The sequence below is a fragment of the Mustelus asterias genome, chromosome 3 (assembly GCF_964213995.1).
Source record: "Mustelus asterias chromosome 3, sMusAst1.hap1.1, whole genome shotgun sequence".
In the NCBI taxonomy this organism is placed as follows: domain Eukaryota; kingdom Metazoa; phylum Chordata; class Chondrichthyes; order Carcharhiniformes; family Triakidae; genus Mustelus; species Mustelus asterias.
The window spans coordinates 56976055-56991419 of NC_135803.1; the positions used below are offsets into that span (position 1 = coordinate 56976055).

The following is a 15365-nucleotide window of genomic DNA, read 5'->3' on the forward strand; positions in this document are numbered from 1 at the left end:
TCCAGGGTCCCGGGTTCGATTCCCGGCTCGGGTCACTGTCTGTGTGGAGTTTGCACATTCTCCTTGTGTCTGCGTGGGTTTCCTCCGGGTGCTCCGGTTTCCTCCCACAGTCCAAAGATGTGCGGGTTAGGTTGATTGGCCAGGTTAAAAATTGTCCCTGAGATGTGTAGTTAGAGGGATTAGTGGGTAAATATGTGGGGGTAGGGCCTGGGTGGGATTGTGGTCGGTGCAGACTCGATGGGCCAAATGGCCTCCTTCTGCACTGTAGGGTTTCTATGATTTCTATGATTACAAATTCACCTGAGAGCCGATCTCCTTGCAAATTAAACTACAAGAAGTCAACAACTGACTGAGAATCCTTTGTTTTTACAAGGCCTCCACTCCAGCTTAAGCATCCGTTCATCCAAGAAACTACAGGCCTGCTATGAAAGAGACTGAAATAATTCCAGATTATTCATCTGCATCTAGTCTTCTTGTGTGTGATAGTGTGTGTGAGATGTTGAGTTTTAAACCTCTGGGACAAATGTGTGATAATAAATAATTTTCTTTGCTTTAAAATTCACAAAAACGGAAATAATTTCAATTGGGGAAAATCACTCTGAAGGTAAAAATACATACTAACCTCACACGTTAAAACACTTCGATTTGTACAATAAAACACTTCAATTTGTGCAATAAAACATACATATTCTGTCCCTGCCAAATACACAAAGGTGCACATTTATTGATGCTTCAATTACTTCTAGGTGCTTTCAGGGTGAAAATAGTTGTGTCCCCACAAGGGAAGGAAGAAACCTGCTGTTCTCACCAATATCAGCAGCAGGAGCACTGTTCCCTGATCTTGGAATTAGTTCAGGAAGCAGCTTCATGACCAATCCAGGTCAGCAAAAGTGAGCACAGTTGTAGATTCACCAACATCTTGTGCAGTTACCATATCCCAACCCTGTCTTGCCAAGTGCATTCCATTATACCACTTCCAGCACCTATTAAAGTTGCACCACCTATCCTTCACCTCCAATCGTTATGTAATACACTGCATCCACCGTGTGAATACGTGGCCTTTGCTACTCAATGACTCCAGCTGTGGCCTCACCAAGGTTCGATACAACTCCATCATGACCTCTCTGCTTTTGTAATCTATACTCCGATCGATACTTAGATATTACAAGCATGCATAATCTGGGCAGCACGGTGGCATAGTGGTTAGCACTGCTGCTTCACAGCACCAGGGACCCGGGTTCAATTCCAGCCTCGGGTCACTGACTGTGCGGAGTTTGCACATTCTCTGCGTGGGTTTCCTCGGAGCACCCGTTTCCTCCCACAGTCCAAAGATGTGTGGGTTAGGTTGATTGGCTATGCTAAATTAACCCTAGTCTCAGGCGGATTAGCAAGGTAAATATGTAGGGTTACGGGAATAGGGCCTGGATGGGATTGTGGTTGGTGCCGAATGGCCTCCTTCTCACAGTAGGAATTCTATGACAGATCGGTTTTGGCCCCAGAATGCTAATTGCTTGCAATTACTTTTAAAAGGGGGCTGCAGATGTGCGACCCTTTTCCAATACGTTACCTGGTGCCAAGTGGTTCGACTTTCATTTTGGAGATGAGTATGGAGGATTTATTTACAATAAGCTAACAGAGGCATACTTTTTCATAGATTCCAAGTTAAAAGATTTATAAATACACACAAAGGCCTGGATTTTTGTCGCCTAAATGTTCCATAATGTTTTTATTTCATACATGCATAGGATCAACTCAGTTATTATGTCTTTTCATTTGTTGGATGCGCATGCTTGTGATATCTAAGTATTGATCGGGGTATAAATTACAAAAGCAAAAAGGTCATGATGGAGTTGTATAGAAAGTTTGTGAGGCCACAACTGGAATAGTGTGTGAATTTCTGGTCACCACATTATAGGAAGGATGTGAACGCATTTGAGGGGGTGCAGAGGAGATTCATAGAATCCATAGAATCCTACAGTACAGAAGGAGGCCATTTGGCCCATCGAGTCTGCACCGACAACAATCCCCCCCAGGCCATATCCCCATAACCCCATGCATTTACCCTAACTAATCCCCCACTATGGGCAATTTAGCATGGCCAATCCACCTAACCCGCACATTTTTGGACTGTGGGAGGAAACCGAAGCACCCGGAGGAAACCCACGCAGACACGCGGAGATGTGCAAACTCCACACAGGCAGTGACCCAAGCTGGGAATCAAACCCGAGTCCCTGGTGCTGTGAAGCAGCAGTGCTAACCACTGTGTCACCGCGCCACCAGGATGTTGCCTGGGATGGAGCATTTAAGTTATAAAGATATAAAGACAGGTTGGATAGACTTGGGTTGTTTCCTGTGGAGCAGAGAGGGGTGACCTGATTGAGGTGTTCAAGATTATGAGGGGCATGGACAGGATAGATAGGGAGCAGCTGTTTCCCTTAGTTGAAGGGTCAGTTACGAGGGGACACAAGTCAAAAGTGAGGGTGGGAAGTTTGGGGGAGATTTGAGGAAAAACATTTTTACCCAGAGGGTGGTGACAGTCTGGTATGCGCTGCCTGGGTGGGTGGTGAAGGCAGGATGCCTTACATCCTTTAAAAAGTACCTGGATGAGTACTACTTGGCATGCTATAACATTCAAGGCTATGGGCCAAGTGCCAGCAAGTGGGATTAGGTGGGCTGGTCAGGGCCTTTCATGCATCAGTGCAGACTTGATGGGCCGAAGGGCCTCTTCTGCACTGTAGTATTCTGTGATTCTGTGAGGAGCTTGTACTTGTTGTGCCCTTTCAGCCTAAACATAAAATGAACTAGTAAACAATGGTCAAAAACAAAGTTTTCTAATTTGTAGTGCAACATTACAGATTTTAGAATCATTTCCTTGATTACATTGCAAGCAAACAATGGGAACCTTGTATTAATTCAAATTCAAATAATTTTACAATGCCAAAAAAGAAATGTTGATGAAGGAAACTTGTTAGCATTTGCTAATAGAGAGTCTTTGTAAAGCACGATACAGGGCAAGTAATCTAGCTGTCATTGGCTGTTTCCACTATGATAATTTCTTTCATGCCAACTTCTCACCAAAAATATAATTGGCAAGTTGTAAGCAGCTTATGTGATCTAAATATCTGACCTAAATGAAGATAATAGTAACATGGATCAGTGGCTCTGGCATTTGAGAATCCAAGAAAAATGGTAAAGACACAAAGAACCAGCATTAGCTAATGCCTTCAAGGCAGAATGGGAGAACATTTTTTAAAGCACCATGTTTAAATGCTCTAGGTTATTTATACTTTACCTTATTACAAATGAAAAGATCGGCACACAAATGCTTGAAATGGAGGGGTGGGAGGCAAAATGCAATGAGCCATTTAAAACTCCATTCACTTGGGCAGGAATGGAAGAACCCGCTGGTGGGAAGGGCTGTAAAATTCTGCCCAGGAAGTGCATTCCAGACTTTACCGACTAGCAGTGTGGGAAAAGCTTTTCCTCGTGTTGCTTTTGCATCCTTCACCAATTACTTTAAATCTGTGCCCACTGGTTCTTTTCATAAGTGGGAACAATTTCTCTCTATCCAGTTTGTCCAGACACAACATGATTTTAAATATCTTCCTCTCAGTCTTGTTTTCTCCAAGGAAAACAGCCTCAACCTCTCTAATCTATCTTCCTAACTAGAATTCCTCAGTGCTGGAACCGTATTCTTGAATCTTTCCTGCATCTTCTCCAACACCTTTATAGCCTTCCTAAAGTGGGGGTGTCCAGAACTGGACATAATACATTTCCCAGCGATGGATGTCCGGTACAGTTGGGACCACATTGGAAACTGGCGGGAACAGCAGGTAAGTCATTTAAATCTATTTTAAATGTCATTTGAATGTGGTTATCGAGCCTGGGACTGAATTCTCCGGGCCTGATAGCAGCTCCCACCCGACAGTACAATTTCACTCTGGGGGGATTTAGAGTAGCTCCCTGCTGGAGTGAAGAGGGGGCTTTATTGGCCCCCCCAGGGGTTTGGGCATCAGGGGACAGTGCCCCCTGGGCATGGGCACCCTGCTTGTGCCCGTCTGTGTTCCCTGGCACTACCCAAGGGGCAAAGTGCCCATGCCCAGGGGGCACCTTGGCAGTGGCCACCTGACATCGGCCAGTGCCAAGGGGGTGGGGTCTGGGGGCAGGCCTCAGAGGCAATTGGTGGGGGTTCCCGCTGCCACTCTGCATGGGGATCACTTCCTCAAAAACCCGATCAAGTTCGTGAGACACGACCTCACCTTCACAAAACCATGTTGCCTCTCACTAATACGTCCACTTATTTCCAAGTGGGAATAAATCCTGTCTCGAAGAATCCTCTCCAATAATTTCGCTACCACTGATGTAAGGCTCACCGGCCTGTAATTACCTGGATTATTCTTGCTACCCTTCTTAAACAAAGGAACAACATTGACTATTCTCCAATCTCTGGGACCTCCCTTGTAAGAAGTTTAACAACACCAGGTTAAAGTCCAACAGGTTTATTTGGTAGCAAAAGCCACACAAGCTTTCGAAGCTCTAAGCCCCTTCTTCAGGTGAGTGGGAATTCTGTTCACAGAATTGTGAACAGAATTCCCACTCACCTGAAGAAGGGGCTTAGAGCTTCGAAAGCTTGTGTGGCTTTTGCTACCAAATAAACCTGTTGGACTTTAACCTGGTGTTGTTAAACTTCTTACTGTGTTTACCCCAGTCCAACGCCGGCATCTCCACATCATGACCTCCCTTGTAGCCAGTGAGGATATAAAGATTTCTCTCAAGGCCCCAGCAATTTCCTCCCTTGCCTCTCTCAGTATTCGGGGTATATCCCATCAGGCCCTGGGGACTTGTCTACCTTAATGTTTCTCAAGAACTCCAATACCTCCTCCTTTTTGATCTCAACATGACTCAAACTAGCTACACATCCTTTCCCAGACTCATCATCCACCAAGTCCTTCTCTTTGGTGAATACTGATGCAAAGTACTCATTTAATACCTCGCCCATTTCCTCTGGCTCCACGCATAGATTCCCTCCCTTGTCCTTGAGTGGGCCAACTCTCTCCCTGGCTACCCTCTTGCTCTTTGTATATGTATAAAAAGTCTTGGGAATTTCCTTAATCCTGCTGGCCAATGCTTTTTCATGACCCCTTTTAGCCCTTCTTACTCCTTGCTTAAGGGTGTAATGTTTGCAATTCTCCAGTCCTCTGGCACCTCCCTGAGTCTAAGAAAGATTGAAGAATTATGGCCAATGCTGCCGCAATTTCTACTCTCAGTTCCCGCTGTATTCTTGGATGCTTCTCATCCAGCCCTGGTGCCTTATCCACTTTTAAATAGCAGACAATGCATGCAATACCTCCTCCTTATCAATTTTAAACCCATCTAGTATCTGGATTGCCTCCTATACATCATAATTAGGCCTTAATGTATAGCACCATAACGTGTAGATATCCCATTTCATTAAATGCAACAGCATATTTTGTTAAGTGTGAGATTCTAATATTCTAAAAAATATTTCTAATATTCTAATTTGTCAGAACAAATTACATTCATTCAGTAAGCTCAAGGAGTTTCACTCCAAATAGCCAGACACTGATGTTGGAAAGTGGGTAGATTAATTATAAGGTAGCCTCAGCTGCAACATCTGGTGAATGTTAGCTTTGATATTACGTCTGTGTGCACATCACATAAGATATACAAATGAAGGTTATTCCTCCTTAACTATATCAAGACATGTAGGGCCATATCTTGGAGTATCCAGATCAACGGGAATTGGACATACGTTTGAAGATGCGCATTGGGATCCTGATGAAAGGGCCTGTGTGGGAATTGGCTGCAAAGTTTAACCTTCGGATAGGCAATTGACTGCTGCCTGTGATCCTATGTGAACGTCTCCAACTTTGGATGGTTCTACATTACTTAACTAAATACTTACCCAGGAAATATTAGACCGATATAAACAGTCTAATACCTGGTTAATGCCACAGCTGACTTCCCAATCAAAACCCCATCAATTACCCACCTGACCCAATCTGTCAAACCCTCAATCCCACCCAATCCGACATGATAACCCCCTCAACCTGACCACCCTCCGACTGCCTGACTATCCCAAACCTGACCCGACTACTACCCTGATCTGACCCCCCCCAACCATCCAACTACTGCTCAACCTGGGCCAACCACCCGACAACATCCCTGACCCAACTATCCACTCGCCTACCTCACCACCTCACCCATGTACCCACCCTACCAACCTATCCGCTCACCCTCCTACTCCTTTACTCACTCATCCATTTGACAGCCGGGATTGGAATATCCCTCAAGAAATGTTCAGCTGCGTTGAGTTGGAATCTTCAAATGCCGTGGCAATCTGCTTATCATTGCCGTTGCTTAGAAGATCTGGGCCGAAGAAATTTTGTTTTAATTTCTTGAAGGAACTCTTGTGAGTGTTCTAAAATCTCTATTATCTGATATTACAATAACCTATTAATCCTTATATATATGTGCTGGTACCAGAATTATAACATTGCTCTTAAATATATTGGCAATTCAGCTGGATGCCAGTAAGACAGGACAATTTCAATCAGAGAGTGGCAATTATCATATTTGACACACTAACTAAACAATTACTCCTTATTTAACAAAATAAGATATTTGAATCCTTTCTCTATTCAAGACTCCTTTGGTGTTTCTTTCTCAATAATACAGCCAGGAATATAGCAAGCATTACCATCATTCTGGGAGAAGGGGAATGAGACACAGAGAGAATATTCAATTCCCAAAAGCATGAAAATTAATTTACAGAAACTGCCAAGAGCGAGGCTAATGCTCACCTTCCCTGAAGCAGCGGTGTCATGTGGACCGCATCAAGGCAGTATTATATTTTCTTTCTTTTCCCAATCCTTGAGAAGTTGAAATAATTCTGATTAAAGAAAATCACCTGCCAACTAAAAAGCAAACTCGGCTGGGAAGTGGAGATTGGACTGTGCCTTTGAATGATCTGCAATCTGGGAAAGAGCAGTGTATAATCGCTCTCAGTCATGCAGCATTACAGCCTCGACATGCCTTTAGTGCACCGCAGTCAGATCAACTCTTGTACCTCTGTGGATGTGTAATTGTGGTTGTTTGAAAAGGTCACCACACAACACTTAAACCTTTGTGCAACGTAAAAAAAAGTCTGATTCAATAAACCCACGGCTATACACGTGGTCAGATTATCCAACTGCAACCCGAACGATGCTGACCAAACGAGCTGCATTTTCTTTGTGCTGAAATGTTACTGCATCGGAGATCAAAGATTAAAAAATCGTTACAATAGCATAACTACAGCTTCATGAATTGTGGGGGGAAAATGGATCTGGAAATGTGTAGACAGGTGAGATAAATGATATTCTTCGTACAGAGAGTTACAGAACGCAACTCATGGAGGATATTGTGGATGAGATTTTGACTCACTCAAAACTCATTGATTTGTAAAGAGTTAAGACCTGGCCTTGTGTCAATATTCAAAATTACATTAGCTATGTTGATGAAGAAAAAGGGGGATTCAAGGTTATGGAAACAAGGTGCGTAAATCTGATCTAGACTTTTTGCCCACAGTTGGAGAGTAAAGACCGACAAGAACTGGTTAGGTCCGATGGACTGTTTCTTCTATATATTTTAGTTTCTATGTAGATGCAAAAGTATCCTTCTAGGAGATTTTAATGATCAAATCACTGATTAGGACAGAGAAGGAGCTTGTGTAGGATTCCTTCTTCAAGCAGCAATGCCCATGTGGCATTGCTAGATCTACTTAGGAGTAACAAAATAAATCAGATAGATGAGTTAAATGTGGACGAGAACCTCAGGGCTAGTGACAACAATCTAAAAGTTAAGGATCAGATAGAAAGACAAAATAGAAATCCTGCCCCCCCTGCCTCAAAATAAAGACATTTCCACTCCACTTCCACCAATACCACAGTGACAATGCGGGAGCATCTCTGAGGATATTTGTGATCACTTAAGAACCGTTTAGGAAGGTTGTTACAGAAAATGGGGAAAGTAGAAATTAATATAAGGAAGGCACATGGAATTAGTGGACCACAACTCATATGTAGGATAAGCACCACAGCAGCCCACCAATCCAGGCGGCTGCTGCTCATGTGGAGATGCTGCTGTTCACACCAAGGCCTTTTAGGTTTGCGGCTACTCGAAGTTGTCCTGCATGCTGTCGTCTCCTCGTCTGAAAGTCAACAGCCTTCCATCAGTCATGATGCAACTACTGGGGTAGCACTTCTCAGGAACACCGGGATAGCTAAAGGCGCAAGAATAAAATAAAAACAGAAAACACTGAAAATACTCAGCAGGCTTGGCACCATCCATGGAGAGAGAAAGAAAGTTAATAGTTTGGATTTTCCCATGTTCTTCGGCATCCCAACATGGAATCAAATGGGGATCCCGGGCTGCACTTACTGGCCGCACGCCTGAAGTGGTCTTCTAAATGGTGGTCTCTGTAATCACCATGCTCTTAATGTCTGCTTCCTGGCTTACCATCCTATTCAGGATGATGAGAGGGCACTTGATCTTGCTGTCCCAACAGGGGGCCAGAAGCTCTAGACTCTCAACAGCCCCAACTGGTGAGCTGGACACTGCTGAGGCAGGTCCATGACCACAAGGCTATGTCAACATGGGGGCACCCTCACTGGCGTGTATTTCAAGTTAAATTCTTGAGGGAAAAGCTATTAGGGCCCCTCAAAGCAGAAGGGAAACAACTGACCTTACCTGCTAAGTGAATTAGGTAGTCTACTGCATTTAAAAATAGCTCTGGTCCAGGGTCAGCACCTGAAATTCTTCTGGGTGATGGGTTCCTGACCACCCCTTTGAAAACCAGCATGTGATTGTTCGTGAATGGGGATTTGGGGTTGTATATCATATAGTCAGATGAGGTTGATCACAGTAAATCCTTTTGATTTACCCTGATAATTCAAATGTAGATGGCACAGTAACTGGGGCAGAATGAAGGCAACATATGTGCTTCAAGGATACTGGTTACTGACCCGAATTATTATTTGTATATGGTCACACACCAGCTAGACATTGAAAGTCGACTCCCTTTCATTTGTGGTACATATTAAAGTTGGTATGCAGCACCTGCAACGTGGCGTGCCACAGAAAATTCTAGGCCAGTCTGCCTAACATCTTTCATTGGAAAAATGCTGGGATCCATTGTTTAAAGAAGTAGTAGTAGGATATTCAGAAATTTGTAATATAACCAAACAGAGTCATCATGGTCTTATGAAAGAGAAGTTGCGTTTGACAAATTTATTGAAGCTCTTTGGTGTAATGAGCAGGGTGGATGAAGGGAAACCAGTAGATGTAATGTACTTGAATTTCACCACTGTCAATCTGTCGGTGCAAACCTGTACCAGGAGGCAGTGCCACGGCTGGGCACTCTGGGTAGCCCCATGGGAGATGTTATCTGTATTAGGGAGAGCTGATGCCTGTGGGGGGGAGAATGCCCATGAGATAGTGGTGGTGGGGGAGAGAGTCCCCCTGAAACTACAGTGGGTGGGGGGAGCAAGGGAGGAAGAGGGCTCCCGGTACTGTGGTTGTGGGGAGGTGGGGTGTGTCCTGGGGAGTGTCCTCCGTGTTCATTGGGGGAGGGGGGGATGCTGGTTTAAAGATGGCACCCTAATATCTGTGGAGCCAGCTTGTGGCATCTCCCTGCCACAGTGACGGACCCCTGATTTTTTTTTGTGACCGTGTCAGAACATCTGGTCTGAAAACTTGGCTTTGTATCTGGAGAGATGTACGCTGTGTTTCAGTCTGAGCCTGACGCTTTGACAAATTATGGGAAAAGTTGGCCCAATTAGTGGGTGGGTAAAAAATTGGCAGATGGAGTATAATGAGGGAAATGGGAAACTATCGACTTTGGTAAGAAGAATAGTAAAACAAAATATTATTTAAACAGGGAGAGAGTGCAGCATAGAGGGACCTAAATTTTCCCGTCCGTCCGTGACAATGCCTGCCCCTGACAGGACCAGAAAATCCCTCCAGCAGTGACCGAGTTAAAAGGCTGTCACAAAGCCTCCTGCTTCAATGATTGGGTTCCCGATCTGTCATTGGCCCTGTGGTGTGAACAGGTAAGTTCAAATAAAATTTCATCCAAAAGGCTCATGTCTCTTAGGAATTCAGGCTTGTTTTTGCTAAACTTTTCCTCATTACATACTTGTAATAGCTCTTACAACCTGTTTTAATATTTCTCATTGGTTCACTCTTCTATTCTCTCCCTCTATAAATTTCTTGGTGATTCCTTTGCTGATTTATAAATTCCTTCCCATTTACTTACCTTGGAGGTGATTCTCCTAGCCTGATCCGCTGCTCAAGGAGGCCAGCCATGGCCGGGAGGAGGTGGCGGGGGGGGGGGGGGGGGGTGGAGTCGGAAGGCCAGCGATGGAGGATTGGGGGGCAGGCCAGCGATCGAAGAACAGTAATTGGGAAGCTGGCAATTGGGGGGGGGGGGGCTACAATGCATGCACCAATCTCCGCGCTGGCAGACCGGCGCATGCACAGTGGCCCGCTCAGCACTACACTGCCCGTCTCTTGGGCAGGAATAGGCCCCCCCGTCACCAGCTTTCCAGAGTGAATCCCGCTAGGGTGCTCTGTGATACACAAACTGTTGGAGATTCATTCGAGAAATCACGCTGAAAAAAAACAACGGGATTTACTCCCATTTTCCCACACTCTGGGGACTTCAAATTGTTTTGGGAGAATCCCAGCTCTTACCTCAGTCTCTGTTCATTTATAGGTAATTACCTTTTAATCTGTTTTAAGGAAATTTTTGTTTATTTGTTTGATTTTTACACATTAACTTGCAGTAAACACTAAACCACTGAACCTAATTTTAAATACTTACAGCCTTAAGCTTACACACACAAGTGTTAAAGGCAAAAAGGGCACCATCTTCTCCCGTGCACCATGTTACAACTTTGGCTATGCTTGTGCTGTTATTTGTTTCATATTAATGATAAAAAAATGTTTAATTGGTTTAAGAAAGTTACTTATTAATACAACTGGCAATACAATATTCTTGTCAAAAGGCGCTGTGATCTTTATTGAATAATATGATTAACAACAAAATGTGGGAACATTGTGCAAAGCAAGAAAATAGCAGAAATGATCAAGTCTTTCAACGGCACGTGTTGGGTGTCTAATGGCCAGGATTTTCCATTCCTGCCCAAGGTGGAAACAGGCGGGCACGAAAAATTTGGAGAGGCAGCCAAAGGCCCATTGACTTTCGACGGGACCGCCATGGGCGGGACAGGAAAGTCCTGCCCTTGTGGCTAGTTTTAGAGGTGGGGAATTGGCAAAAGGCCGCCTTGCACAATTTCCTTTGCCAGCTCCATTTCTCTGCTCCTAGAAATTGGACACGTTTCACAATGAAAATCTAGGCTTTCAGCCCATGATCATTAATTTCTGACACCTAAAATTTTTCATCTCAGTAAATGTCATGGCCAACAATGTTTCCTTTCTAAAATGTGGCACAACACAACCAAACTGAAGTGATGGGATTTGTGCAAAGGCCGCCCTGCATTGTGAAATATTACTCTTCTTCAACCAAAACTTGAGATGCTTTTTGATTAGAATTCTCACTATGAAGTATACCTTTGACACTCAGAATTTCAGTGGGTATCACTTAGAGAAAAAACATTTTATGACAGTGAGGCATTTAGCAGCATGATCTCGTATAACAATGCAAAACACTGTTTGAAATCAAAGTCTGAAACTAAAAGGAACAATTTACCAAGTAGTCACCCATGGACAGCGCAGACAGGGAATATTGGTCCTTTCCACTACCATATCATCCCTACAAAGCAGAAGGAGGCCATTCGGCCAGCCTATCAAGTCTGCACCGACCCTGCGAAAGAGCAGTTCCCCCCTCCCCCACCCCATCCCCATAACCCTGCACATTTTTACCATGGCTAATCCACCTAATCGATACATCTTTGGACTGCGGGAGGAAACTGGAGCATCCAGAGGAAACCCATGCAGACACGGGGAGAATATGCAAACTCCACACAGTCTCCTGAGGCAGGAATCGAACCTGGGTCCCTGGTGCTGTGAGGCAACAGTGCTAACCAATGTGCCACCGCTGCTGCACTTAGTTAACTGCTTACACAACCGGAAAAGAAAAGTTTATTTATTAGTCACAAGTAGGCTTACATTCTGACTGTAATGAAGTTACTGTGAAAATATATACACAACTGAGGGTTGTTAACCCTCCAGGGTTGGCCTGGAGTCTCCAGGGCTTGAAGTTGAATCTCCAGGACACTACTGTGTGCAATCGTGGGAGAAAAATCATCGGGACATTTAAAATGATTGTTTTTCTTACATTTTCTTTGAATATTTCTCTTTGCCAGACATAAAAATATTGAAAATGGGCAGGGGGAGAGTTATTTTACTGGCAGTCAAGCATCATCCAACTGGGTAATGAGTCTTTTTGATATCCAATTGGTGTAGGAAAGCAGTGCACCACAAGGATGGATGTGTTGTCTATCAAGTGGTTGGAGCATGAGAGCGAATCATGTGATGACCTGCTGGAACACATTTACTGAATTTGAGTTGATTTATTATTTTCACATGTATTGGGATACAGCGAAAAGTATTTTTTCTTGCGCTATACAGACAAACATACCGTTCACAGAGTACATAGGGAAGAAGGAAAGGCAAGGTGCAGAATATAAGGGGTGATTCTGCCAAAAAAATTCTAAGTGTCGAATTCACGTAAAAACTGGAGTAAATCCTGCTTGATGGCTGGCCAGCCCGCGACCCCACAACGCTGGCCATCTGACTTCCCCCACAGTTCGATCGCTGCCCCCCTGAAAATTTCTGGCCAACCTCAACTCCCTCCCTGGCCCGCCTTGGTCTCTGCCCTCCCCCACACCCCGCGACAGCCCTGATCTCCCGATCCATTAGGCCATGCCCACATTAAGCTCCACCCCTTGACACTGCCTGATGCCTGGACAGTGCCAAGGTGCCTCCTTGGGCATTGTCACTTTGCTCCTTGGGCAGTGCCGGGGGTCAGGTTAGCACTGCCAAGCTGGCAATGCCTAGCTGGCACTCCCCCTTACCCCCGACCCTTTGGGGGGCCTCGATTGCCCCCCACTTCACTCCAATGGGGTCGGGCCACAAGCTCCCTGCACGTGAAACACTCCTGGCGGGGGGAGGGGGCGAGTGGGGAGGGGGAGAAATGTACCATACATTAAAATGAGGATTTGCATAAATTATGTAGCTCCGCTTCAGAAATTTGATTCGAATTATTATTGTCACATGCCCGGGGTGGCACAGTGGCACAGTAGTTAGCACTGCTGCTTCACAGCGCCAGGGACCCAGGTGTGATTCCCAGCTTGGATTACTGTCTGTGTAGTGTTCTCCATGTGTCTGCGTGAGTTTCCTCCAGGTGCTCTGGTTCCCTCCCGCAGTCCGAAAGACATGCTGGTTAAGTGCATTGGCCATGCCTAATTCTCCCTCAGTGTACCTGATCAGGCACCGGAGTGTGGCAGCTGGGGGATTTCCACAGTAACTTCATTGCAGTATTAATGTAAACCTACTTGTGACTAATAAATAAATAACTTTCTGCTTTTTTTACTCATTCGTGGGATGTGGGCATCGCTGGCTGACCAGCATTTATTACCCATCCCTAGTTGCTCTTGAGAAGGTGGTGGTGAGCTGCCTTCTTGAACCGCTGCAGTCCAGTACTGTGGGTTGACCCACAATGCCATTAGGGGGGGAATTTCAGGATTTCGATCCAGCGACTGCGAAGGACTGCAAAATATATTTCCAAGTCAGGATGGTGAGTGGCTCGGAGGGGAACTTGCAAGTGGTGGTGTTCCCATTTATCTGCTGCCCTTGTCCTTCTGCTTCTTGAGTTCTCTGCCTGAAGGTAGGTCCTTGGTGATTACCAAGGCCAAGTACTTTCATTTTTCATTACAGATAGGGCAAGGTGGCAAACCTTGAGTCTACCTCGATCAGAACAGAGATCGAACCCAATGCTATTGCTGTTTACCTAATCCACATGCTAGCCATTGAGCTAAGCAGCTCTCCTTTACTTCCCTAGGGTCCAGCAATATTAACAATGTCCACGTGCTCTGGAATGACAATTTCAGTCCCTGGTCAAACATCCCCTGTATTTCCCTAGCCTGCAGTCACTCACACTGGGTGTATGCGCGTTGGTCCATTGGATTTAAAGGGCCTTTGTTGAACCCCAAGACAAAGTGCTTTGCACAGCCAAACTTGTCTGGGAACAGTGACTGAACTTCTAATGGCATTTTCCTAACCTGCATTTGAGTAACATTCTTCCAACTTGCTGGTCATGTGTGTGAAATTAGTAAATTTAGAGATTAATTTCTTGCAGCAAGGAACTGGCTTACGCTAAAACATAAGATTTGTAATCTTACCTTCCTCACCCTTCTCGAAGATGGTTATACATAGTAACGTAGTGGAGCTGAAATTTTAGTATATGCAAATGGTGGACCGAGCACTCATGTGATGATTGGTTATCTTACTAGGGGATCTAACTCATCATGTCTTTCCATCACTGTGTCTGAACCAAAGGTCCTGTAATATTTTGTGCTTCACTGACAATAGAACGAGCAGTCAATTGCACTTATTGGGGTATGACTTGTACCTTGAGGGTAGGGGCCCTGCAGCCCAGTTGAAGCACAGCTGCTACTTGGTCAATGGTGAAGGAATTGGGTCATCGAGGACCTTTGATGCTCTTTGCAACACTGAACATTTTTGCTTTTGGCCTTGCAGCTCTGCAATGTTCCAGTACTGGCAGCCAAAACATGAGCTATATATATCATTACCATTTATAGTACTCTAGGCTGTTTTAGCAATCACAGAGTCACAGACTGTGTTAAAACAGTTTCAAGCAATGAATATTATTTTGTGATATAAGGCCAAGGAAAGGTTTCTTCATGCAATTATAAATAAATGTAAATATTAAGATCAATCTCATCAAATCAAATAGTTGAAAAGGATTAGTATCAAATCTAAATATTTATTTTAATTCAGCCTCTTTTTATACTTGTTATCGCTGAATACATTCGTGATTGCTGACAATCATCACTTGGAGAGTTCAGTGAGTTTGGAAGGATGGAAGTTGAATTTTTAAACAAATTTTTATTCCTTTCTCAAAGTTACAAATCCAATGCGCAGAGTGGACAGCGCAAGTCCTTAATCCATCTCTTTGCTTGCTCCAAAAACCAATTCAGATTCAAATTGAATTAAATGTATGGTCTCCACAAAGGGAACATGCTAGATCCAAGCTGACAAGAACAGGCATTTTACCTGATCTTGGGTTTGATCCTATACTTGTGCAGGAGCTGAATTAA

At 44.4% G+C, this 15365-nt stretch overlaps 1 protein-coding gene across 1 annotated transcript in view; it reads right to left on the reverse strand.

Annotated features, from left to right (window-relative positions):
- Nucleotides 1-15365, reverse strand: part of ppm1lb (protein phosphatase, Mg2+/Mn2+ dependent, 1Lb) — a 156766-nt gene that overhangs the window by 52149 nt on the left and 89252 nt on the right. The window lies entirely within an intron of this gene.